The 25,244-nt window shown below is 41.1% G+C and overlaps 1 protein-coding gene across 1 annotated transcript in view; it reads right to left on the bottom strand.

Moving 5' to 3' along the window:
• The window catches only part of MYO3B (myosin IIIB), a 265,307-nt gene that overhangs the window by 227,691 nt on the left and 12,372 nt on the right, over positions 1-25,244 (bottom strand). The window contains exon 2 of the mRNA XM_058548594.1: positions 7,855-8,010. The gene's annotated coding sequence lies outside the window, so the exon portion shown is untranslated. The remainder of the gene's footprint in view (positions 1-7,854; positions 8,011-25,244) is intronic.

Below are 25,244 nucleotides of genomic sequence, written 5' to 3'. Positions count from 1 at the left end.
TATTAAATAGAGTATATAATAAGGTATTATAGTTTTAATGGCTCAGAAGACATTTTCAAATTCCAGCCAAGTCCACATTGCTTTTTGCTAGATTTCCTATTTGTTTTTATCAGGCTTTAAGCATGTTGGCTGCCAACCCTGGCTTCCCAGACAAAGGGAGTTTGGGGGGTTAAAATTAGAGAGGAGGAAACTCAAAGCTCTAGCTTGGGTTGGTTACTGGAGTTTGGGTTAGTGTGGTGGTGGGGGGTGGTGAGTAGGGTTGGCCTTAGGTTTCAGGGATCAGGAAAAGGGTGAACTGGTATCTGAGTGTCTGGCTCAAGTAAGGTGGGAACGAGGAAAAGTCTGAAACATCAAGTCCAAGGAAGTGAGTGGAGAGTAAGAACTGGATCTGAAGAGTGGGTGAGACAGAGCCAGAGGCAGAGGCTGGAAGTTCCGGTAAGACAACAGTGGGCACAGAAGAGGTAGAGGATGGGGGGATATTTTGGAATGTCTCAGGCCCAGCCCATGAGTGGGAAAGGAGCTGTAGATGGCATCAAACTGGTTCAGACATTAGGGGAATTGTTCCCATGGAACAAATTCTTGAACTGCTGCTTTCTTGCACTATAGTTTAATCTCTACACCTGCATTATGGTTAAAACCATTTCAGTGTGAGTGCTCTTTTAATATCTCATCACTGGGCCTGCAGACTCTTTGTTTGAACTTCTGGCCCTATGAATGATATTGACAAATATATATTTTGTCTAAAAGTGACTCTTTAATCCCTTAGCCTCTTCCTGTCTGTCAACTATGCCTGCGGAAGCAGTGACTTCCACGGAGGTAGATCGATATAGGGCCACAGGAGCTTCATGTAGGTGTGGCAGGATGCATTCTTCCCTTCACCCTGAACTATGATGTGCTAGTGGGAGGTTAAATTCTGCACTGAGAAATGTCTGATGGTTTTTTAGATGGTCATCGTGGGGCAGGACCATTGTGAAGGCCACTTCTACCTCCACTCCTCTACAGTCAAGGTCAGAGTCCTCCCCTCCATCCAAGAGTGGATGGAAGGAGTGGAGAATGACTAACACTCCCACCAGATTCCAGAAACAAAAGGAAGTAAAATCTGTTGGGTGTAGAGAAGAAAGGGGTCGAGAAGAGAACGAGCAGGGAGAGGGTCCAGGCTCAAAGGTGGTAGTCCTCAAGACTCTAAAACAAAGGCTTCTGTGGGCCATGGACAGAGCTCAGGGACAAGTTGACAAGTTGGATAGATTAGACGAACCACTCCCTTATCACCACATTCAATGGATTCCATATAGTAAGAAAATGTTACTCAAAATTGGGGATAGAGTACTACTACTGCAACAAAGTCAGTGATGTTGAATATTCGTTCCAAATCTTTATTTCCATTTCAGTATACCCTTTGATAACAGAGTTGATGAAAGAGAAACTTTTATTTGACTATAACTACATAATCATGGACCTAGCATGAGAACAACAATGGCAGACCACCTAGGTATGACACCATGCTACTGAAAGTCAAATATGGATAGAGATACTACCTAGATAATTTTAACTACATGAGCTCTATCTTGACCTGGAACTTAAGCTTATATCTATCAGGCAAACATTACAATACATAAATTAAAAAATAGAAGAATTGTTTGAGTGGAAATCACTATAGTATCTCCCTATTTTTTCATTTAAGCACAGTTTTGGCCAGAATTCCAATAAGTCACCATCTTATCAATCATAAGTACTTGATACACTTACCTTCTCTAGGCAGCAAGAATCAGTGACACTAGCAGAATTTTAAATATTAATTCATTCACTCAGTTATAGACAGACAGACAGATATATAGAAAGCAGAAACTATATTAGGGTAGGGATTTATTTCTTATCTATTAGAAAGACACGAGGATCTTTAGCCTCCTATGTGTCAAGCATCTTCAGCACTTGATGAAGTAACCTTTCAGAAGTCATTCATTTACAACAGGAGCCCAGGAACCCATCAGTGTACGTAATACAGTGTGTGTGTGTGTGTACGCACACGAGCATGTTTGCAGGTAAAAGAGGAAATGAGTGAGCAAGGCTTTCTGGGGAAAGCTAGACAGTTAAGCAGTGAGAAACCTGTTTTTAAAGGTCACTGCTGCAGGTTGAAAAGAAATCAGAAAAGCTGAGGTCATTGTTTTAATCAACCTCAGGCAAATTGCAAGGGTAGAAGCAAAATCCATTAAACAGAGCAGAAAACAACCAGCAACTTAATTCTTCTACCAAGTAATAATTAGAGGAGACCCTTGGCATTTGCGGGTTTAACATTTGTAGTTTCAGCTAGTCCTAAGCCGCCAGCAGGGGAAGGAAATGCTGGATCTTGTAATTTTACTGAGGCTTGCAGTTGAGTCCATGATGGGAGGTTGGAAGGTGGGAGTGGGTCACAGCACAGCCAACCCAGAGCCTTCCCTGCCTCCATTCACATTCCAGACAGTGGTTTTGCTCTTCTCTCATAACTCTTGTAAAGTGATAAAAAAAACCATGTTTTGATGTCTACTTCTCTGAACTTTAATGGTGACACAACATACCAGATGATATCAATGAACTCAGGGATTTGCAAAACTGGTTTGGGGAAAAAGTCCTTTCGAAGGTCAAGGAAATGGAAGCTGACATACAGGAAATGGCCAAATTGTTTAAAGGCATCCCTGAGAGGTTAAATACAAACATAGCCCCAAACTATTATTCACAGAATTTGGGGGCTTTTTAACCTCCTTTGAGAGAGTAAGCCTTGGATTCATAACCACCCTATTATACCTCAATCGCATATATGCTATAGCAAAATTATAAATTACTGGAAAAATGTAAATTCCAATGGTTTCACTCATACACTATAATCAGCATCAGGAAATGCTATCAAATATCAAATAACACAATGTTACTTCTCCACAAGTACCTCATATATATAATGTGAAAGGGGGAAGGATCACAGTCTGGCTTTCCAAAAAACTGTACCGCTCAGAAGAGCTAGAATGCTTAGGCCCAGAAGAGGTGAGATGGGCCTCACCACTCAAGCCCTTCTTCATGCGTGGTGTGGCTTCTGCTCTATAGTGAACAAGCTCCCATGATTCCTAGCCTTGTTATTGAATACTTGTTTATCTCCTCAACATGACTGAAATGGACCACTTCCCCACAATGCATTGCCTCAGCTCCACTTTCCATCCTGTCACTGTGAGAGGGTAGGGGAAGGGGGCATCCTCCCTGCTCCTCTCTGTCTTTTCCCAACCATAGTTCTCCCTAACCGATCTCTCCCTTTTAAAAATTTCACATCCCCCTTGTATATCATCTCCAGCACTTGAATCCCAATTTCCTTTCTCTCTATCCCTTACCCTGATATCAGCCTTTGGTTTTCCTGGCCCCCACCAATCACTTCATTAATTCTTCTCAGATTCTGATCTCAGGGTTCCTCAACTTGTCAACTCTTTTAAAAATATATTTCTGCTCCACTAAAGCTGTCCCCAAGTTCAGCCATGACTAGTTCCCAATTATCTCTCAAAAGTTCCCAAGATCTCAGTTCTACAATCCCTTTTCTCACCACCCTCTCACTGAATCTGCTCTTTGTCTTCATTGTAACTGCCAGTCCCCTAACCCAGACCCAGACTCAAAGTCAATAAGCCACTTCTGGCTTCACTCTCTTCCATACTCCAAAAAGACCCCAAGGATACTCTGTTACTCACCTTGATTCCCTTGTCCCCTTCTCCCCCAATTATGTCCATCCAAGCCAGTCTCCAGCCTGAAGAAGACTACAGTATCTGCTTTCTCTACTCCTACTCCTTGTTGCTAAGAATTACTTGAGATGATAGATGGGAAAGGCAGTGGTGGTGATGGTACATTTTGTGGGAAGTTCTAGTGCCAAATGCTCTCCTGAATGCTTTACATGCATTACCCTAAACACTGATTAACTTCACTACAACGGAATGCTATTCAGTTAAGTTCTACCTGCATTTTCTGTGCTACTGAGCAATCATTATATCCACCTTTAATCGACTCTTTATCATATGCTTCGTAGTGGCTATTTCAAAGATTTAACATTTCCCTGGAGTCCACAGCCCACTCCCAACTCGGATACCACCTTGCTCGGTTTTTTGAAAAGATAAAGGCCATTCAACATGAGTTTCCTCATAGCCTCCTCTGCCCCACACCCTCCTCAAATTTTCTGGATGTCTTCATCTAACTTCTCTGTGTCTTTCCCAAACTAGAGGTTTTTCTATGGTTAACTTTCCTCTTAGGCCCTTGATCCCACTCCCTCTTGCTTCCTCTCTTATCTTCTCTCTCTTTATTTTCAATGTCTCCCTCTATATAAGATCCTTCCCCTTACCTGTCTAAGTTTACTCATCCTTTAAGAACCTGTCTTCTTCCCTGCAGCCCTCTCAAACTACCAACTTCTCTCTCCCCTGGGGAAAGCACTAAAGTGGTGAAGAGAACATTCCCTACCTCTGCAGGACCAGTAAGACAGTATTCCTTGTAGGTTGTAGGTCTCATTTCTCTGCATTAGCCTCAAAACTAAAAAAGTCTCTCCAGCTGGGGGGCCCAGGACTATTTGGACCATTGAAGAACCCTACTCTGGGCAGAAAGCTGGAAGCTTTGAGTAAGATCTGGAAGTACTTGACATTGCATTTGATAGGATATGAAGAGGAAACAAAGTCTTTTGACTGGTCTCTATCTTTTACTGTCTTACAATTTCTGTTTAATTGTAGTCTGAACCAGGGCAGGGAGGCAAGCCCAATTTGGGTAGACCCTGCAACACTTCTCTTTCCCTAATCTCTCTCAACCAATCCACCACTACGTCCTGACAATATAACTATCCTAATATCTTTTGCTATTTGCAATTGCCACACTGCTCACTCATCTCCCTGGCTCCAGCCTTGCCCAGCTCCATTCCATTCTCCACACTGCAATCAGAATGACCTTCCTGGAGCACATCCCTGCTTGAAACTCTTATGGCTCCCGAGTGCCTAAGGAACAACTCCAAGCTCCTTAGCCCATCATGACCTGGCCCTTGCCTGCCTGTTCACTGCCCCCCGACCCACCCAAGCCAGGTTCCAGCAATGCCAACTAATGGTTCACCAAACCCTCTAAGCTCTCTCCAGCCTCTGCACCTCTGCCCTTTGCTCATTGCTCATTCTTTCCCCTCTACCTGGAATAACTCCCTTCCCGACTATCTTCTATTTGTTCTTCAGGACAGTTCAAGGGCCATCTTCCCACCAGTTCCAGGGGTCGTCCCTTCCCAGGTGCTCCGCAAGGTACCCCAGGCATCCCTCTATCCAGGTACTTCTAATGCTGAGCTGTTCTCATGTAATTCTTATCTGTTTCACACACTGGACTATTAGCTCTTTATCAGGAACTGTATCTGATGTGCCTTTGTAGTTCTTCTGTTCAGCAGATGGCCTGACACATACACACATATAAATGTCTCTTGAATGAATAAATGAATAAATTAGATTTTAAATAAGAGATAGAAATGGATATTTTTAACATTAAGTACTTTAGTACTGTTTATTTTCATGATGTTGTTTGGTAAGTAAATACAGATGAATTTGCACAGATTAAGGCCAAGAGATAGAATTTGCAAAGATCAAGGCCAAAAGAAATGGGAGACTGAATTAAATAGAACACGTACACTACTTTGACTACTATTGCTAACACTGATTGAAGGTTAACTCTGTTATCAACGCTATTCTAAGTACTTTTTATGTATTGACTCAATCCCCCAAATAACCCCAATTTTATAGATGAAGAGACTTCAGAACAGAAAAATTTAATAACTTGTCCATAAGTGACTGAGCTGGGATTCAAACCTGGCAGAGCCAGTGGTTTTAACCACTACATTGTATCATCTTCTGTGTGACCATAATTGTACAAAAAATAAGTTAGGTATTTGCCTCACTCATCTATGCATTCACCTCAATTTTTCTTTGTTTTTTCCACCTTAACTTGGAAACTCATAACTTTAAATATATTGAATTACCAGCATCAAATAATATTTGAGAATTTTTCTAGATGGGCTTAAAAAATACCTAGGTAGCCAATTCCTTGCCAGTTGCTAAGAGGAAGTAATAGTGTGGGACAGGTGGCAGGTTAAGTGTCAATTACATGCATTGTGTTTCCCTTAGAATTAATTTTCCTGCCTCCTAAGGAAGTGGCTGTTTAAAGTTTTGATACCTATTTGTGAGGTTGTATTTTTTTAAATGACTGTTAAAAGAAACACCAACTCCTGAGTGAAACTGAAGATTACAAAGACCCTGTAGGAAGCCTTTGCCACATGAGGCTTTTGACATCAAAGGAGTTAACAAAGATAAAGACAAATTAGAGTGGGTAAGAGAGACTAGAGTCTTATTTTCTATGGTAAAAGGAGAAAAGTCTTTAAAAAGAGAACATACATCTGGACAGGCAAAGTCGGGCAAGTGTGAAAAGCTGAGTAACTTTGCAAACTAAGTCTCAGAAACTGTTCTGCAGCAGATTTCAAAAGAGACAAGGAAGAGACACCTGATTCGACTTAGAGCATTTAAATGCTGGGTTTGTTTTTTTGCTTGGTTTATATTTTATTTTATTTCATCTTCAGTTTTGGTGGTGGTGCTGTGTGTCTGAGCGTGTGGAGGTGGGTGGTAGAGAGGCGCTGGCTGGTGTATAGGAACAAAAGTGGGGGAAGAAGAGGGATTTCAGTTCCCTGGGGCTTAAACACAAGTTTCTACTGCTTCAAAAAGGCACCAAGTCACAAAAATTTTCTGCGTTTGTCTATCCCCGTAGGCAAGCCATAGAAACAGAAATAGAAAAGTGGAAAGAGTAGGAAAAAAATTGTTTTGAGTATCCGAAACGGAACCTGGTGGTGGCAGGGAAAATCAAGATACAGTCAACCTTGAAACTACGCCTCCAGCTCAAGAGTTCTGATGCTTTTTGACTTGTAAACAGTTCTCTGCAGAATACATGAATATTTCCAGAACTTGTGACTTGTGATGTTTTATTTTCTTCACCTCCAGTCCTTCCAATGTTCTTTTAATAACAATGGATTAGAGCTTATCGGCATCCTGACCAGTTTTATAAAACCAAATAATTGCTGAGCTGGGGAAGCAGGTTTATTTGCACTAAAAAAATTTTTTTAAAGAGAAATTCTGCCACCCTCCGGACATAAACCACAGACCTATTTCTTAGAGACCACCACGGAATACTGTTTTAAGCAATTGCCCCTAAAAAGAAACATTTATTTTTTTAAATGTACCCGTTTTTTTAAAAAAAAAGGTGGAGGAGAGAGAAACACAGTTGCTTTCGCTAGCCTAGACAATATCTAGAAAAAAGTCGTTTAAAAATACTAAATTGCCTCTAAGGAATTTTTAACTAAAGAAAACGGTCTCAGAGCACAGTAGAGAAAAAGCCTCCAACATTTAACTGGTAATCTTTCCAAAATCACTTTACAGCCTACATTTCTGCTCTCCAGTCTGCAACGGCCAAGTAAAGATTTTTCACACAATCTCAGCTGTGACTGCTTTCATACAGTTACCTTTATTGGTAAAAATGAAAATAAAAAATCCACGTTTATAGGAAATATAAATATATATATATTTGTTGTTTGTTAACTAGAGCTAACTGAACACAGAGTGAGATTTCAGCCACAGCTGAGAGAAATTAGCCACAAGGACACAAACGGGCAGCTTGTTTCTGAAGCTCTCCTGTTCTCATCCGCTGGGCTTGGTGTACTTAATGTCATGTAAATGAAACTCTCAAAAATGCAGAGATGTGATAATTGCCAGTAATAATGCTGGGCAAATCAGAACACATGACATGCCATTTTTTATAAATAACCAGAGAGAGGAAGCAGGAAGACGTCAAGTACCATACCTGGTTTTAACAACAGGGTTTAGGTGCTTCTGGTCTTGGAGGACCTTGGCCAGCTGTTTTTGCAGAAACAAAACCTTCCCGTGGACTCTTTTAATAAATGGGTGGTCGAGGAGGTGTGTGACGGAAGGCCGCTTTTCAAAATCCTTAATAAGACACCTGTTCGCAAAAATCAACAAACAATCCAAAGTACAATCTTAGACACTGGTTGCCCTGTGAATATGAGAGAGGGGAGGTGAAAAAGCTCATTTATAAAACCTAATCACCAACCTTACATAGCTCGTTCTTTATTCCTATATACCAGAACATAGGAAAAAAATTCTCTACTAGTTGAATTAATTGAAACATCAGATATCTATTTTAGTTTGTTATAAGTACATATTGAAAACACAATCATTTTTTGCCATTAATTTAATTTGAAGTACTCAAAACACTGAAAAAATAGACTGCTCAGACAATTTTCTGTCTGAATTTTCATTACAGAAAAATGTTTACTACGGAGTCCAGTTGGTGAGTCTATATACTTTATTTTAGAAGTATATAAAATTACACACTATCACTTAGATGAAATCCTAATATATGAAATATCCACTATTTGGTGGTGGAGCAAATGCATTTAGGAGTTTGCAAGGAAAGAAACTAATCACAAAGAAACCTTAACAGAGAAACTTCAACACCCTGATTTCTAATGTCTTCTGAAGACGCAGAAAAACCTCAGAACAGGAAGTGACTACAATATAATTCAGATGAATTGGAATGGAATTATGCAAACAGGGAACAAAAAGTCCATTCAAAATGGTAAAAATGGGCTGCATTTAAACTCCTCTGCGGTTAATTGGTTAAAACCGCACTGGTATAACCACTTTCTGTTTCAGATTCCATGCCCTTTTCAAAGAAAACAATGATTTAGTACATTTTGCTGTATGCTCTGCGTTACTCAAGATGATTCTGACACAAGGAAATTTCTAGTGAAATTGAATCTGATGAATATCCCTCCAATTACCATCGCATTTCCATTCTGAGTAGCTGCCCTTGACTGAGGAAGAAATTTCAACATCTGCCCTTTTAAGCTATCAGTCTTAAGCTCACACTGGAGGCTTACGATAAATACTGGATGCCATTCTGCCCACTCCATGAAATAAATGTTTCCAGTTTTCCCAATAGAGACATGCCAGCAACATCTAAAACACAACATATTTTAAATAATAAAATGCACTGACAAATGGTAAAAAGTTCAGCCTCACCTTGAGCATCTTTTCAAAATATTGAAGCCGAGTTCCTAAAACAATCCTCAACTGTTGGATTTACAAAAAGGCTTTAACCTTTGCAGTTTTCATTTCAGACCACCTTCACATCCCTCACCTTCTAGTCCTGAAAAGATGTTTGGTAAATTTCCCAGTCAGTCCGTTTTAGAATTGATTCAAGGCATTTCCTATCTATTGGAACTGCAGCTTTCAGCTAGAAAAGCCAAAAGAACCTAGATTATCTCCATTCTGTTGCCTGCACATCTATAAATACCACCTCTGCCTTGCCATGGAAAGAAATCAATCATTTGAATTTTATGGGTTCCACGGTCTTTTGTATAATCTATTATTTTTCCTACCAAAAATAAAAAATCAGTGCACGTGCTTAAAAAATACTATGTTCATGTATTTACCTCAGCAATCTTCCCTGGATTCCATGTATATTCATCTGTATATGTGTACATTACTATCCAAGGAGAATAAACGCTAATGTTTCCCTAAGCATCCGCAAAAAAAGGAACCTCTTTGTAGTTATATGGTCAATAATACAGGTGTATGGGCCAGTCCTCTTGGCTTGAGGGAAGGTGTACAAAAACTGCTAAAATAAAAATAGTCCATGTCTACTGAAAGTTCCTACTGATGATGGACATGGTGACTTCACACACTGCCCGGAGCCTCAGAGGGCATGGGTAGGACCAGAGTCCAGGAACTGCTAGGTCCCATAGCTAAGACTGTCCAGTGGTCTTGGGCAGATCATATTATGTCTGTCTCTCATCACCAAATAGGCATACCAAGTATATACATGCCAAATATATCCCCAAATAAGGGGAGAGCGATTTCTTAATAGGTTTCCCCACCTTATATTTTTCCCTTCTTTTTTTTTTTTTCTTTTTTCCTACTTTCTTTCTGCATTAGCTGTCGAAGTTTCATCTGACTACTGTAGGTACTCATTGAAAAAAGGAAGAAAGAGCAAAGACACCAGGGGTAACCCTCAACTGCCTGTTGACTAGGGCCAATACTTCAAATGAGGAAACTCAGGGGGCTGAGACTGAAGGTGCCAGCAGTGACAATTAATGGAAAATACATAGCATGTAAATGGGAAAGTGGGCTGCCTCTACCTTCCTCCTCGGGAGAGATGCTTTGGGACAGTGTTCCCGGTAAGGCCTGAAAACAAGGTCCTTCTGGTACTTTAGTAATTAAAGTTCCCTGGATAGGATTTGAGAGGGACCAGGAAACCTATACTCCAGACTTATGAAAATAGGTCTCTGCTGGAGTCTAGGGATGCAATTGAAGGTGCTGTATCTTGTTTCATAATTTTGGCATCCAGTGGAGGAGCAAGGCTACCAACAAGATTGCAAGATCATTTGGTATTTTGGAGAGTATCTCTCTCTCTAGATCACAGAGGGAGTAAGGGAAATAGTGACTAAATAATAAACTGAGACAAGCAGACAAGGAAGAAACTAACAAGTGAATCTGTTGTCTCTTTAGGATCCAAAAAATGAAGACGGTAGGCATTCTAATCTCTGGAAGCAATGATCGAGAGGATTTGTTAGTTATCTCGGTAAGACCTGAGTGGGTTGAATGTCATATGACTGGATCAGCAAAACTGAAACTGAGTGCACATGGGAAGAATGCTAAGCAGAGTTGTGACATATCCAACTGCATTAGAGGATTTTTAGGAGAAGGGCATGAAGACCTTGAGGGTATAACCTCATTCTAAAACACTCTTGCATAGTTTTTTCTCATGGGGATCAAAGAGCCAGACTGAAATGGAATTATTATTTTATTGATAAATAGAGGAAAGTTCTACCTTAGGAGCAGATATGGCTGCAAGTCATGCATTACTAGATACCAGGTCATTGGAATTATACCATTTCATTTGTTCAGCAAACATTTATTACACAGCACCAGAATTAGCCAAAATAAATTAATTCATATAAAATTCTGACCCTTTTCCACAAGGATCTGCAGTCTAATTGGTAAGACAGAAGGGTAAGAGAAACATAGGAAATAGCAAAAGCCAGTGTTTGCTTATATATCTAGGATAAAAAATAATCACACAAAAGCATAAGGTTTTGGAGCTAAGGGATCAAGATTTTCTATTCTAACCCCTCTTTCATGAGGTGAGGAAATCGAGGTCAAGTCCTGACAGTGATGAGGCCAATTCCCCAAGTCCCACAGGAGAACCACTTCTTCTCTGCAATGTGTTGTTAAAAATGGCATAGATGCAATGTACAGAACAATACTAGGCTGTGTAGGAGGGGGCAATCTAGTCAGGGAAGACTTAGTGGAGCTGGCAAGAACTGAGCTGGGCTAGGGAGAAGTTTTGGAACTAAATTGAACTCGATTGGTGAAGAAGAGGTAGAAGGCATTTCAAGGTTGGGAAACTGGATCAGCACTGCAAGAAGCTGGACTAGGCAAGCTGTGTAGCCAGGAACTCAGGAGGCCACAAGAACATTCACTAACCTTCACCTCCTAAGCTGCCTCCTTTGAATGCCTAAGAACAATTCTTTGCTTTAGTCCTTTTACCAACTTTAACTAGGGTATATTCTTTATTGCTTAAGATTTTGCAATTTGGTGCCCAAAACTCATACTGTTTAAATTTGTCAGCTCATCGTTTCCATCTTATTCTCCTTCCAGGCAGGGATTTAGTGGATTAAGATAGAATTGACTGCCGGAATCCATAAGAACTCCTGACAGCCTCTGTGTCCCTTTTAAAAGCAAGATAGACTCTTTCAAACTGATTTGGAGAACACGCATGGAAAACTAAGGAAGTTATAATATGGGTATTCATTTCAGGATTGTTTATTAAACCAGGAATTGCAAATTCCAGATGTCAAATATTTTCCCCCAGCTGGGGATTGAGCAGTTTTTTCTTTTTTGGGTTTTTTTTGGTGAGGAAGATTAGCCCTGAGCTAACATTTGTTGCCAATTCTCCTCTTTTTGCTGAGGAAGATTAGCCCTGGGCTAACATCCTGCCCATCTTCCTCTACTTTACATGTGGGACACCTGCCACACCATGTGCGTAGGTCTGCACCCAGGATCCAAACCTGTAAACCCCAGGCTGCCAAAGCGGAGCGTGCAAACTTAACCACTACACCACCAGATCAGCCCCTGAGCAGTTTTTAACAAGTGACTGCATAAAATGTTGACCTCTGTATGGGAAATGAGGGCCAGCCAGTGTGAGGTGAGTTAAGTGAAATGCTAGACACATAAGACATTCTATTGAAAAGAGAAATTAGTGTCCTGGTCAAAAAGGTTTGGGAAAGATTGGTGATTCTCTAAACCTCATCTGGAGTTTCATAATGCACGTGAGCATAGTAAATGTTCTTAGAAGTATGGGGGTAAAGAAAACAGCTTAATTTTGTTTAGGTCTATGTTTCCAAACTTACTTGGCCACAAACCGTTTTTTGTGTCGATGGAACCAGGGCCCTGCAAATGACCTCCTTAGAAGCACTGTTGTGAGAAATCAGTACTAGGCTTTTGGAATGGGCGGCAGAGTCCTCATCTCAGCTGACTGAGGGAGACACACAGATCCCCTGTCACCAACACGTTGGAGTAGGCTGTTGTTTCTACAGAGGACAGAGTCTCAAACTGGGGCAACACATGCCCAAAGCTTAGTTCTTCCCAGAGTCTTTTACTCTGGAAAAAAGAAATGGAACAAGGACTAATTTTAAGGATACTACTTTTTTCCAAGGTCATAAGTAATTCTTTCTTTCATTCCCAGGTTTTTTAAAATCATTTTTTAAAATCTGGATTTAGGTGTGGTTATCTCTGTGCTAAGAGACAAAGCAAAACAAAAGAATAAAACATTTAAAACTACAGTGAGATGTATTATCTGAATTTACAAGGCCATGGTGGGTGGTTTGAATATGATAGAAAGTCCACCAGAAGAAAAAGGAGGCAAATGCTTGCCTTGAAGGAAATCAATCCATTACCTAATTTGAAATTCTAGTACCTTCCATCATGCTTTCTTGGCTGAAGATTAATTCTCAGAATTCATTAGTGTCACCACATTAAACACAGGTTGTTGCAGCCATTTACTGCCATCTCGCAGCCTGGCTTCTGCCAGAAACAGGCAAAAAGGAGGCATTTCTTAAAAAGAAACAAGGTCGGGCTTCCGTGTTGGGCTCTGGAGCTGGCGGTGCCGGTGCTCTTTCCGCTCCCAAAGGATAATGCTGTCAAGACACAGCTGCCTTGTCACTGTAAACTGCCATTTCATAACCAAAAAAATCAGATGCCTGCAAGGGAGAGCTATTTATCAAGAGTCACAGACGGATGTTTACCAATGAATAAAACACACTTGATAAAGAGCAGCTGAAAAGTCAAGAACTAAAAATACTTGTGAACTTGGTGAGAAAAGCAGGAGGGTGAGCAATGTTGTTCCACACAATGGGGCAAAACTAGACCAAAAGTTGGGATTTATGTCTCTTCTCATTTCTTTCTTAATACTCTGTCTTTTATGCTTTATGCTGTTTTCTTGTGGGTTTGCTCCTTAGATTGTGAAGTGTTTGCATAGGTACAGAATATCTAAACGTTTTTGATCTGAGCAAACATTTCCCCGTCCCGTGATGCATCATGCTGCCCTGTGGTTCCTATCATCGTCAGACAGAAGCCTGAGGGACAAAGAGTCCGCTGCATCAAGAGGAGAAAATCCTCCAGAGGGTACACTAACCATAGGTTAAATATTGGAGCCCATGGTGCTCTGTCTTGGAAGGAAATTTCCATTCTGGAAGACAGGATTATGACAAACACAGACATTTTCCCAAGATGACTAATGCCTCCGAAGTAGGCAGGCTGAGAAACTTGATATTGCGTATGTAATTGTAGTGAAGCATCACCTCCCCATTTGGTGGCATATTTAACTGAATTTCAGTTTTCATGAAGTTGACAAATTTTGCATGTGGTGGTGTTTTAAAGTGTCACTGGTGAGAACTGAATTGCATGCTAAGTTCACACCTAGGGTGGGAAAGTGGGGTCCTAACCTGAGACAGATAAGTGAGAACCAGCAGCACTTCACTCATCGAGGCAGGTCTGTGGTTATCAATCAGAGAGAAACAGTCAGTGTTCGCTAAAAGAAAAAAAGCCCTGAGAAGGTAGGGCAGAGGGTTTTAGAACCAGAAGCTCTGTCTCCTTTTGAAGTGGGTAACAGGCACAGATTCTGTGTGGCAAAGTCGGAGAGAGACTGCAGCGCTACAGGACAACAGGGCAGCTGCCATCTTGCCTGAGATACCAAGCTGAGGAGAATCCACATGCAGGATTAGAAAGATCAGCAAGTCAGCCCAACCGTTAGACAAAGCCGACAGGACTGAAGGTCTAGAGCGAGCTCAGGAGAACCTAGGAAGGAAACCGAAAGGGAAGAACATTGCGTTTCCTGGAGCCTCAGGCTGGGGACAGAGAAGAACCAACTTTTCTCACCCAGAGAAGACTCAAAGAAGGTGACCAGAGAAAAAGTATAGGGTGGTTTGAAACCAAAAGATAAAATCTAAGAGCAGATAGGACAGAATCTCCCTCTGGAGCTAAGGAACGTGCACCACTGTAGTAGGAGAGAGTCCTGTGCAAAAACAGTACTCAGGACTGCAGGGCCCCCTAAGACAGAGGGCTGCAATGTGTAACCCCGTAATGACCCAGGGTTGCAGCTTGTGTGACATCTGTGAACACAAGTATCTCTCCACTTTACCCTTACGTCTCTGATCCCATGATCAATAGTAAATAATTAGAAAAGCCCAGACTAACTCATTGTCTTCTTAGGAAAGGTGATGTGGTAACAAAAATTCTAGATCCTCGAGCACTGTTTGTCTGGGGGACAGGCTGGGGGCCACAGCTGGGAGGGGCCAAGGGAAGAAGAGTGTAGCATGGACAGTGGGCAGAATTAGTCTGGGAGGAGGAGGAAGGTATAAAAGTGCTGAGTAAGGAGGTGAAATGAGAAGAAAGGCCAAGTGGAACAAGGCCAGACCTGAGGAGCGAGTCTAGATGGCGCTCAGGTGACACAGAAGCTGTCCAAGGAGAAGCCAACGGAACGCACAGTTGGAGGCGGTGGTTTTATTATTAACATTATTGATACTTCTTTTGTTTAATCTGTGCTTTCAAAGTGTCATACAGCAGTGGCAGAAGACTGCGGATGAGCATGCCCTCCACTGGACACGCCATAGCCAAGAAAAATTCTAATTTTTGTGTCGTAGGATTAAAGCAGTTTTAAGGACTGTAACCAGTGTCCCCAAGTCACCACCCTCTCGATCCTCTTTGTTTTTTTTGTTTCTTTCTTCCTTAGTTGGGAAAAGCACTTGCAATTAAACAGATATTTCTTCAGGCAACTCCAACCATGTGGTTCAGTCAGGGCACTACAGAAAAATGAACCATTACTTCATCACACAGCCCCAGCAACTAGTTTATTGGATGGTTATTGGACTGTTAACTGTCAAATCCCACCCTCTGGTTCAAAGGGTTGGGGAAGGCGTGATCCCTGGGCGCTGGGAATCCTGGGATGGCTTCATCTCTCAGGCTACACTGCTGCCGCTGCCCAAGGATCTGGGTACTGGCTGCTGCTGCAGGTGCTGCCGGGTCTCGCCTGCAGCAGCCAAGCCACTGCCTCTTGGGCCTCTGTAAGGGGCTGAGGTTGGCCACAGATCAGCCCTAGACTCAGCCAGCAAACCAGGCGTGGGCCTTGGCTTCCTTTAGAGGTCTTTGTTTCAGGTAGAAATTAAGGAAATATTTGTTTGAAGCAGCCCAGGAAGATGAGGAGCAAGCAAAGAGAGAAATGATGGCTGAACCCAGAAGGAAGTGGTTATGGAAAAGGTGGGTGAGTCAGGGCAAAATAATCTAGATGTTGGCAAGTCCATTTTTTTAAAATATTAATCTTTACGTTAATTATTAATTAATATAGATTCATATAACATATATAATATATAACTATATATTATTAATCTTAAATATTTAAAATAGTCTGTTGATTTATTTAAATAACAACATACTGAATCGCCAAATCCATTATTCTCCCAAGCATGACGCATGTACTCATTCATTTAAAAAAAATGTTTGGTGCCTAGTACTGGGGTTAAAAGCCAGGGACTGGGGTCAAACCTAACTCTACTTCTTATAGATATGTGAAGATATGCAAGTTAATTCAATTCTATGAGCCTTAGTTTCTTCATCTGTAAATTGGTAATAATATCACTGTGGGGAGTAAATGAGATAATCCATGTACAGTGCCTGGTACATAGTGAGCACTCAATAAATGCCAGCTATATGGGTTAGCCACTGTACTAGATAGTGGGGACACAGTTAGTCAGTCCACTGGAGGAAGGCAGCCATGGTATACCCTATTCCAAGCAGGATGTGTGCTATAAAAAGAAATGATAATGTGCAATGGCTCCTTGAGTTAGACTTCAATAATAATGTGATTACCACCACTAAGGAAAAAATTACTGTTCGATAGATGTCCTGATCAGAACTTTCAAAGTTCTGGGAGAAGGGGTGCTTTTAGAGTCTGACAATTCAGCAAAAGCAAAAAACTTCCACATTTTCAAGTTCAAGCCTTCGGGTACTCCTGTTTTTGAATGTCTGGCTAATTTCTTTGATTCAAAAGTCAATTTCCATTTTGACAAACAGTTATAGTCTGCTTCTTGGTCCAGGCTTAAGTGCCAGGGGGTATGTGAATTCTAATCCTTCCCTTGATCCTACTTGCCATGCTGACCGGAATTAAATCCATAATTCTCATTTGCATGCATTTTTTTCCCTACAAGGGGAAGCAATGGACAGTACCCAGCCATCCCCTGTGAGAAATGAACAACCAGTTCCATAGTGCATGACCATTACATGCTCAGCACTACCCCAGGACTGGGCTGGGGGCTAGAAGAGGGCAAAATAAGCAAAAGATATTATATGCATCTGTTACAGACTTATTTTCTGGGGTAATACCAAACTTACATATGTGAAATATTTAGAGAACAAGGTGGCATTGTATTCATTGATTCGTTCAAACACTTACTAGGTATTTACTGTGAATGGCACTCCACCAAGCGCGCGGGAGAAAGATGCCTGGAGTAAGAGTAAGACGTTAGCTTTCACGGAATTTAGAAACAAGTAGCAGAATAGAAACGGACATAATAATTCAAGGCTGAAAAGTGTAAGCACTAGAGTAGCTCAGATGAAGTAAACAATTATAGCTAGGGGAACAAGTGTCTCACATGAGAGATGACACTTGGGTCTTAAAGGATGAGGGATATTGACAGGAAGTGCAGAGGAGGAGCATTCCAAGTGGAGAGTACAGCAGGAATGGAAGTCCTTTGGTATAATGTATGGCTCAAATGGGGAACAAAATGATGCAACTGTAGTAGAAATGGGGGTGAGAATCTGGCCAGGAACATCTTAGTCAGAACCAAGGGCCATGTCAGTGAGCTTGGGTTTTCTTTCTTAGCCACATTGAACAGGCTTTTTTGAGCGGGGAGATAACACAATTAGATCTTTGCTTTAGAAAACGAACTGGCACCACGTGAGAGGGCAAATTCGAGGGACAGAGGGAGAGGATCCATTTAGGAAGCATACAGTCTGACTTAAGAAAATGGGAAGGGAAAGGTGATGGTTGGAGCTGTGAAACTTGAAGACAAGTCAAAAGTGTAGAAAGAAAAAAGAGGGGACCACCTGTGGAATCTTAGGCCAACTTAAATTTAATGGATGGACCTGTAGCTAAATCTCTGTGAACTTAACAATTTGCCTTTTACCTTCACTACCCAACTATAATCTCTCTCAGTGGAAATTAAAGGCCTTTAAGTTACCAATTCAGTGATCTCTTTTTAGTTCTCATTCTACTCAACCTCTCTGTTCACTGATGGCCACCAATGACCTGCCTCACCTTCTTGAAATATTCTCTTTCCTAGCCTGGAGTGATGCTATGTCTCTTAGCTATTCTCTTACTTCTCTGACCACTTTTGCTCATTTATTTTCACTACCAGGTAGAATAAGACGACAAGGGAGAGGAGATAGGGTATGCAAAGACAAGGAGGAGCGGAAATAGAATGACAGCGTTTACGCCCACAGGCTTGGAACTTGCTGCTGTACAGCCACAGGGTTTGCTTAGACCGAAGGTACTGAACTAGATAATGTAGAGGGAATTTGCATCCTAGGAGAAGGCCATCCCTACTCTTGGAGACTCACAATCCCAAACAAGTCTGTAGATTCTGCTGAAAATAAGCGGGTTTAACTACAGTGTGCATGTCTGGCACAAAATGAAAATTAAAAGTGTAAGAAAACCAGCAAAAACTGCTCCATAAAATTTACAGTTGATTAATTACTGCAAATGACTTTTATAACAGCTTTAATGAGAAATAATTCACATACCATACAGTTCACTTGCTTAAAGTATACAATTAAAAGAGTTTTAGTATATTCATACAGCTATACAACCATTACCATAATCAATTTTTAGAACATTTTCATCACCCCCAAAGGAAAGTCTGTATCCATTAGCAGTCACTCCCCATTTCCCCTCAACCTCCTCAGTCCCAGGCAACTACAAATCTACTTTCTGCTTCTATGGATTTGCCTAATCTGGACATTTCATATAAGATGTGTGGTCTTTTGTGACTGGATTTGTCACTTAGCATAATGTTTCCAAAGTTCATCCATGTTGTAGCATGTATCAATACTTCATTCCTTTTTTATGCTAAATAATGCTCCATCATACTCATGTACCACATTTTGTTTATCCATTCATCAGTTGATGGGCATTTGGGTTGTTTCCACTTTTAAGTTATTTTGAATAATGCTGCTATGAACATTTGTGTACAAGTGTTTATGTGGCCATATGTTTTCATTTCTCCTGGGTGTATATACCTAGCAGTAGAATTGCTGGATCATATGGTAACTTTATGTTTAACCTTTTGAGGAATTACAAGACTGTTTTCCAAAGTGGCTGCATCATCTTACATTCCTACCATCTGTGTATGCAATTGATTTTTAGTACTTCATTTTGTTCTAGAAATAATTTAAGGCATCTTACAACAACACTTGCTTAAATAAATAAATGTATGTGCAATAAGGTAAGATAAAAAATAATTTAAAAGCGGAAGAGAAAAATGAAACAAAGGAGAAATTAGGGAAAAAACTAGAAATTAGAATATCAAATAAATTACTTTGTTAGAGGTGGCCACAAATTTGGCTCTGGGCTCCTTAGCAGCCAATGTGAAGGGGCAAATACAGTGTGTTTTATATTTCTTAAAATCCATAATATAAAAACAGACCTGCTTAGAGAATTATGATACTATGATGATGATGATGGTTATGTTGATTGGTAAGGAGACTAGAGATATATAGATTTCCTGGGTTTTCATAGAAATGACTCCATATAATGTAATGAATACTATTTCCCTCCAGTAAACACGGCCATGAGTTTCACAGGGCTGTTTCTTATAACACTCTTCAAGCCCAACTGACATCTTCTATCAAAGAACCAGCTAGCAAAAAAAAATCTCCCTGAGTGGGCGATTCAAGGAGGAACAGAGCTCTGATCTTAATCCAGGGCTAAACTTACCAGCAACTTAGTGAAATTTTATAAAGTCAGGTCCCTTGATTCCTAATATGCTGAATGTAGTGCCCAGATGCTGGCATCCATCAAGGGAAGATGGGGTGCCAAGCTACTGTGTGCTGTTCATTGCAAAGAGTGGAAAGAAGATTGCTGAAAAAGTTTCTCTTATGAATCAAAAGCAACTCAAAGGAAGGAGCAACTCAATCCCACAGGTGGGGGTTGGGGGAGGGTGGGAAGAGGACTGGAGCATCACACAAGTGGGCATGGAAACAATAGGACAGTCAAATTTGCCTCTTAAATGATGACAGTAATGATTCCAACTAAGACTTCAGGCCATAGCACACAGTGGAGATGGAGGTGGGAGGAGGATTAGATTGAGAGGAAAGATAACAGTCTAGAGCTTCAATAGTCTTGCTGGCATTGTGTTTGCCCGTGTTTAGCACCCATCCGTTAATGTGTGTTCTTTTGGTAAAGACTTAAATTGACTAAACACATCTCTGGCTGATTGCCAATTATATGAATATTATTGATGGTATGAAATCAAATTAGGGAAAATAAGCTAAGCCAAGTTTTCATTAACAACCTAACCACTACTGAAAAGCTTGGAGAAAATATCATCAGATAATAAGTAGTTGTAAATGTCTTCTGCAAAGCAGGATTTTGCACAGCTATTAGCTGCCTTGGTTCATGTTCCTGAGGACACAAACCACCACCACGCCTGTTACCTGCCATCCCTCTGCCCAACTCTGAGCGAAAAAAAGCTTCCAAGGGCAGTGACCACAAGGCCCAAATGATTGCTTCTGCTGCTTTTTGCAGAGATGGTTCTTTCCAAGGAAGTAGCCACCCAAGGAAGCCAGTTAGTGCTATGCCTCTGTGCCTTTAGACGAAGAAATGAACACTTCGTCCCTCCCCTAGGGATGTCAATCCAGTGCCTTGTTCAAGCACTAAATTTTCATAAGATAAAATATTTCTTTTTAGGCAAGAGAATGAGTAAAGACACCAACTGCCAAAGAGAGCCTGGGGAGTCCTTAACGCTCCTCCATTAACATGAAGAAGCAGAGCAGCTCCATCTATTACATCAAAGCCTCATCAGAGACCCTAATCCTTTCTAAAAGGAACTCTCAGGCAGCCAAGCCTTTAATTTGCTGAATAATAGGCCCTCTGATTAACCCTTACAAAGCAAAGCACAGACATTGCAGACAACAAATGTTCCCAGGGGGTTGAGAGAGAAAGGAGCTGGGGGTTGGGATAGCTCCTACTCCCTGCTAGTGAACCAGGTCTATGCACAGGTTTCTAAATGGTTAGCTTTCTGCTTTCCTTTTTCCTTTTCCCTACTCTCTCTCTCTCCAGGGAACACTCCGCTTCCCTGCTCTGGTACTGGGATGTGTCCTGTGCTTTAAGCCACTGTAACTCTGAAATGCACGGATAGGTGATGTGGAATGAATGCATCACCAAATATACTCATAGCAGCACATCAGTGACATGAAAGGCTTTTTCAGGACCATTTACCCACCCGCCCCACTCTAGAACAAGCCGCTTGTCTCTGAAAAAAAAGAAAAAAAGGAGTAGGAACACACAACTGGGAGGAAGGGAGAAGTGAAAGGAAGATAGTGAGTAATGCTAGCTCAGGCACTTCTCCGATCTGTTCTAACAGGAGAGGTCTAGTATATAAAAATGTGGTTGATCCTCTCTGTGGGATCCTATTACTGGAGGTAGACAACTGTATACTATGTTGCCATGGACAGGTAACAGGTTAGATGGGCAGTGGGTTTCACACTAGTGTGCATTAATAAATCACATATATATTAGACTTCCTGCTTGTTATATCAGATAATGAGATGAAGGATGGAACGTATGACACAGTGGTCAATTATCATGTGGATGATATAAATTCTAGTGTGCTGAGGACATTTATCTCTGTATTGATCTGGCTTTGCTAGCAAGGACCATCCATTACTAGACTTCCATAACCATATGATAAATACTCTGATAACAGAATGCCACCAACTCCTTTTTTCCCAGTAAATTCCCTATGGTTTCAGTTAGAGAAGTAAAGTGTAGAGAATCTGTTTGGTTTTTCTAATTTTTGTTTTATTGTCAAAAATTATATGTATTATGAAGACCATGGAGAAAAGCCTGTCTATCCCAAACCAACAGTGATGTGCTGGAGCCAGCACACGCAAGTTCTCTAGATATTATTGTTACGTTTTCAGGAATTTTGTGAACTGATTGATGTCATATTAGTAGCCTGAAACTGGCCATGGTGAAAGTATTTATACCACGGAAATCTGTGAACAATACAAATCAGACCCCTAACCCCAGGCAATCAGTTTTTAAACATCACTGCTTGTGAACTAGGTATCTTGAAGAAAACCGACTGCCTGATAATTCAAAAGCACTGCCATATGGATAGAAATCTCTGTTTATCACCCTTTTCCTCTAATTATTTTTTCTCTTTTCCTGCCTTCTGTTGGACTGTCAAAATTTTCGATAGCCCTTTTGCCCTTCTGTTGGTTTAGAAACTAGACATTGTTTTTCTAGTTTTAGTGATTATTCTACAAGATTAAATATGTGCTTAACTATAAATTTTCCAGTAGTTCTATCCTCTTTTGGAGCACGAGAACTTATGCATGCCTTAACGACACATTGAACACTGCCCCTCCCCCAATTTTATGATGGTTTAGTTATTTTTTACGTATTTTATCCCAAACAGTTTTCCTTCTTATAGTTAATAGTTACTTATTTTACCCCCTCAGACTGTTCTATGAAATTAACTTCATTTCAAATGAATTTATGTTTCATTTGTTGTTTTGGTGGGTTGTCTTTCTTAGCCTTAAATTTCTTCATGGGTTTTGAAATTTCAGTTGGCAGGTTCACTTTGAGGAAGAGGAGTAGGATTTTTTTCCCCACTCCCTCTCACTTCCTCTATGCTCACCCTCCTAGTCGAATAACTTTTAGGGTTGTGTCTTCTTGGCTCCCTGGGACTCTAGCCCAAAGCCAGGTTTTAGAATGGCTTAATGACCCACGGATTTATCAGGTATATGGAAGAAACCATCACTGTGGCAGCAGAAGGTCTAGCTGCTTATGTATCCTCCCACCATCCTCAGCCAGAAGCTGGCTAAAAGCCGTAGTCGTGGAGATGGTCAGCATGACCCCAGGTGATGGAGTACAACACAGAGGAATCTGCTATAGTTAGAACACAGGATCATATGACCCCTCCCCTGGGCCATTCTTTTTCCCAGCCTAGGAGAACTACTCCAGATACTGGCTTCAAGCAGGAGCCCAACTTTGGGCCCTGTCTTGCTTGGAGCCCTCTTAGTCCTCTTATCCACAGGAGCCAAACTCCCAGCCCCTACTGCTTGCCTCTGATCCCAGCAGACCTGTGACTTCAGCCCAGTTGAGCACTTTGTGTTTTTGTTCCATTTTGACCTGTCACAAAATTTAGATTCTTTCTCTAGTAATATGTTTTTGGCCTTTTCTTTTTATACGTAAACTGTCATTGTTATGTTTGGAAAAGTATAAACTTAAAGAGCCCCTTTGACAAAAAATCTCTTACATCTAAAGGCAAAAATCCTTCAAATTCATATTTATCCAATAAATTCTTCTGTTTACCACTATCCTAAATTATTTTTTTTTAGTAACACCTATTGATGTGAAGAATGTATTAAGCTATTAATGTATTTGGCCAAGATTAACACCTGTGAGAAGTGACACTGCTCTTATCTTATAGGAAGGAAGCAAAGTTTACGTCATACGCCTCAAACTCCCCCCACTCCTTGATTTTCACCCGTCACACCTGCATATTCCCCTCAGCAGGCTTGACATGGGAATGTTTACATTAGAAGGAGATTCCCAGCTCTGTAGAATGTCATGTCACTGACCGTGGTCCTGAAACATCATGCACTATGAGAACATGGCTGTTTCTCTTAATCCTGGGTTCGGAAATGGCTCCTCTTCAACCTTTCCCTGGACTTCCAAACCAGGTGATGGAGGAGGTGGTGGTCAGAAATAAGGGAAGTGGGGTGGGCTATGGGAAATGGAGAGGAATGAGCAGAGGTTGTTGGAGGGGAATAATCACTGAGACTGCCAGTGGTTATTGTTTTGACATCATTTTTACATATTCAAAGCAACCAAAAAAGAATCCACAGCTAACCATATAGCTGTCATCATTCACTTTTAACAGTCCAATCATGTTTGTGACAGTTAAAATTTTATTTTTTGCTTTGGGAAAGTTTACGTGTGTTGGGGGAGTGCATTTGACTACTTTTCCCACCCTTCATTCTCTTCCTTAATATTATGTTTGTGGTTATGAGACATTGTCCAAAGATCATGAGCACTACCATCCAACTTATAACCAGGTCCATCATATGCTGTGTATAATTCTGAGGATATCACCTCCTTTCAAGAATCCTTGGTTCTTCAAAAGGAACTGATGTTTACTGAGCTCCTGCCATGTGACAGGAACTGTGCCAGGTATTGGGGATAGAAAGCAGAAAAGATACATTCTCTGTGAGTATCAGAAAATATGCTGACAGTTTGAGTGGGGAGACAGATGCACAAACAAATAATTTCAGGATGGCTTGATCTTATACCCCCTCCCCTCCTTATTATAAAGTTCTGTAAAAGACACCACGCTGACATGAAAGCATGAGAGAAAGGGCCTCTGAGTCTTCCTGGGGGAGTCAGGGGAAGCCTCATTTATTCAATTTTGCTAGAATGTGCAGGGAGTATGGAGGAGAGAATGTTATTGCCTAGACAGACAGAGTCCAGATCCTGAATGACCTTGTGTGTTAAAAAGTTTTGGTGTATCCTATAAGCAATGGGGAGCCACCACATGACTGTGAGTAGGGCATGACGCTGTCAGTTTTGGGGTTTCAGAAAGATTATGCTGACTGTTTTGTGGAGGATGGCTTGCAATGACTGTAGTTGTAGAACCAGGGAGAGTAATTGGAAGCTGTTGCTCTAGTTGCAGCACAGAGAAGAATCATCACCCAGGAACACCAGGGACCTGTACGATGGAATATTCTAGGCATCCAAAAGAAGCTAGATAACAAAACTACCATCCTAAGTTGGGAGCAGATGGGGGAAACCACATATCCTAGGCTATAGCCAGTGCTCCCACTTCTAGAGCCTCTGGGTGCTTTGACCCCAGACATCAAGGGAGGCAGAAAACTATGTCCAAACATTCCTTACTTATATGGGTATAGGGGCAGAAGAAGAAAGAGCACCTGGTATTTCAACAGTCTGATCACTCATGGTACCATGCGGGGACTGATAGGGGAAACTGGAGGAGGTATCTGAGCAGCTAGACTTGGTCCTCTTCACATCTCCAGGTGGAGGAGGGTCATGGTGGCTGTTGACATTCTGCCTCAAAAACATATACACAGTATTATTCAGCCATAAAAGCCATAAAGTACTGATACACACTACAATATCAATTAACTTCAAACATATTACACTAAGTGAAAGGAGACAAATGCAAAAGGTCACCTATTATGATTTCATTTATACAAAATATCCAGAACAGGTAAATCCATAGAAGGAGAAGTGGCAAAAAGCAGATTAGTGTTCGCCAGGGGCTGGAGGAGAGGAGGGAATAGGAAATAACTGCTTCATGGGTATAGGGC

Source organism: Diceros bicornis, chromosome 10 (genome assembly GCF_020826845.1).
Source record: "Diceros bicornis minor isolate mBicDic1 chromosome 10, mDicBic1.mat.cur, whole genome shotgun sequence".
Classification (NCBI taxonomy): Eukaryota; Metazoa; Chordata; class Mammalia; order Perissodactyla; family Rhinocerotidae; genus Diceros; species Diceros bicornis.
Note: the sequence above shows the minus strand (reverse complement) of the source record. Positions and strands in the feature narration are given on the sequence as shown.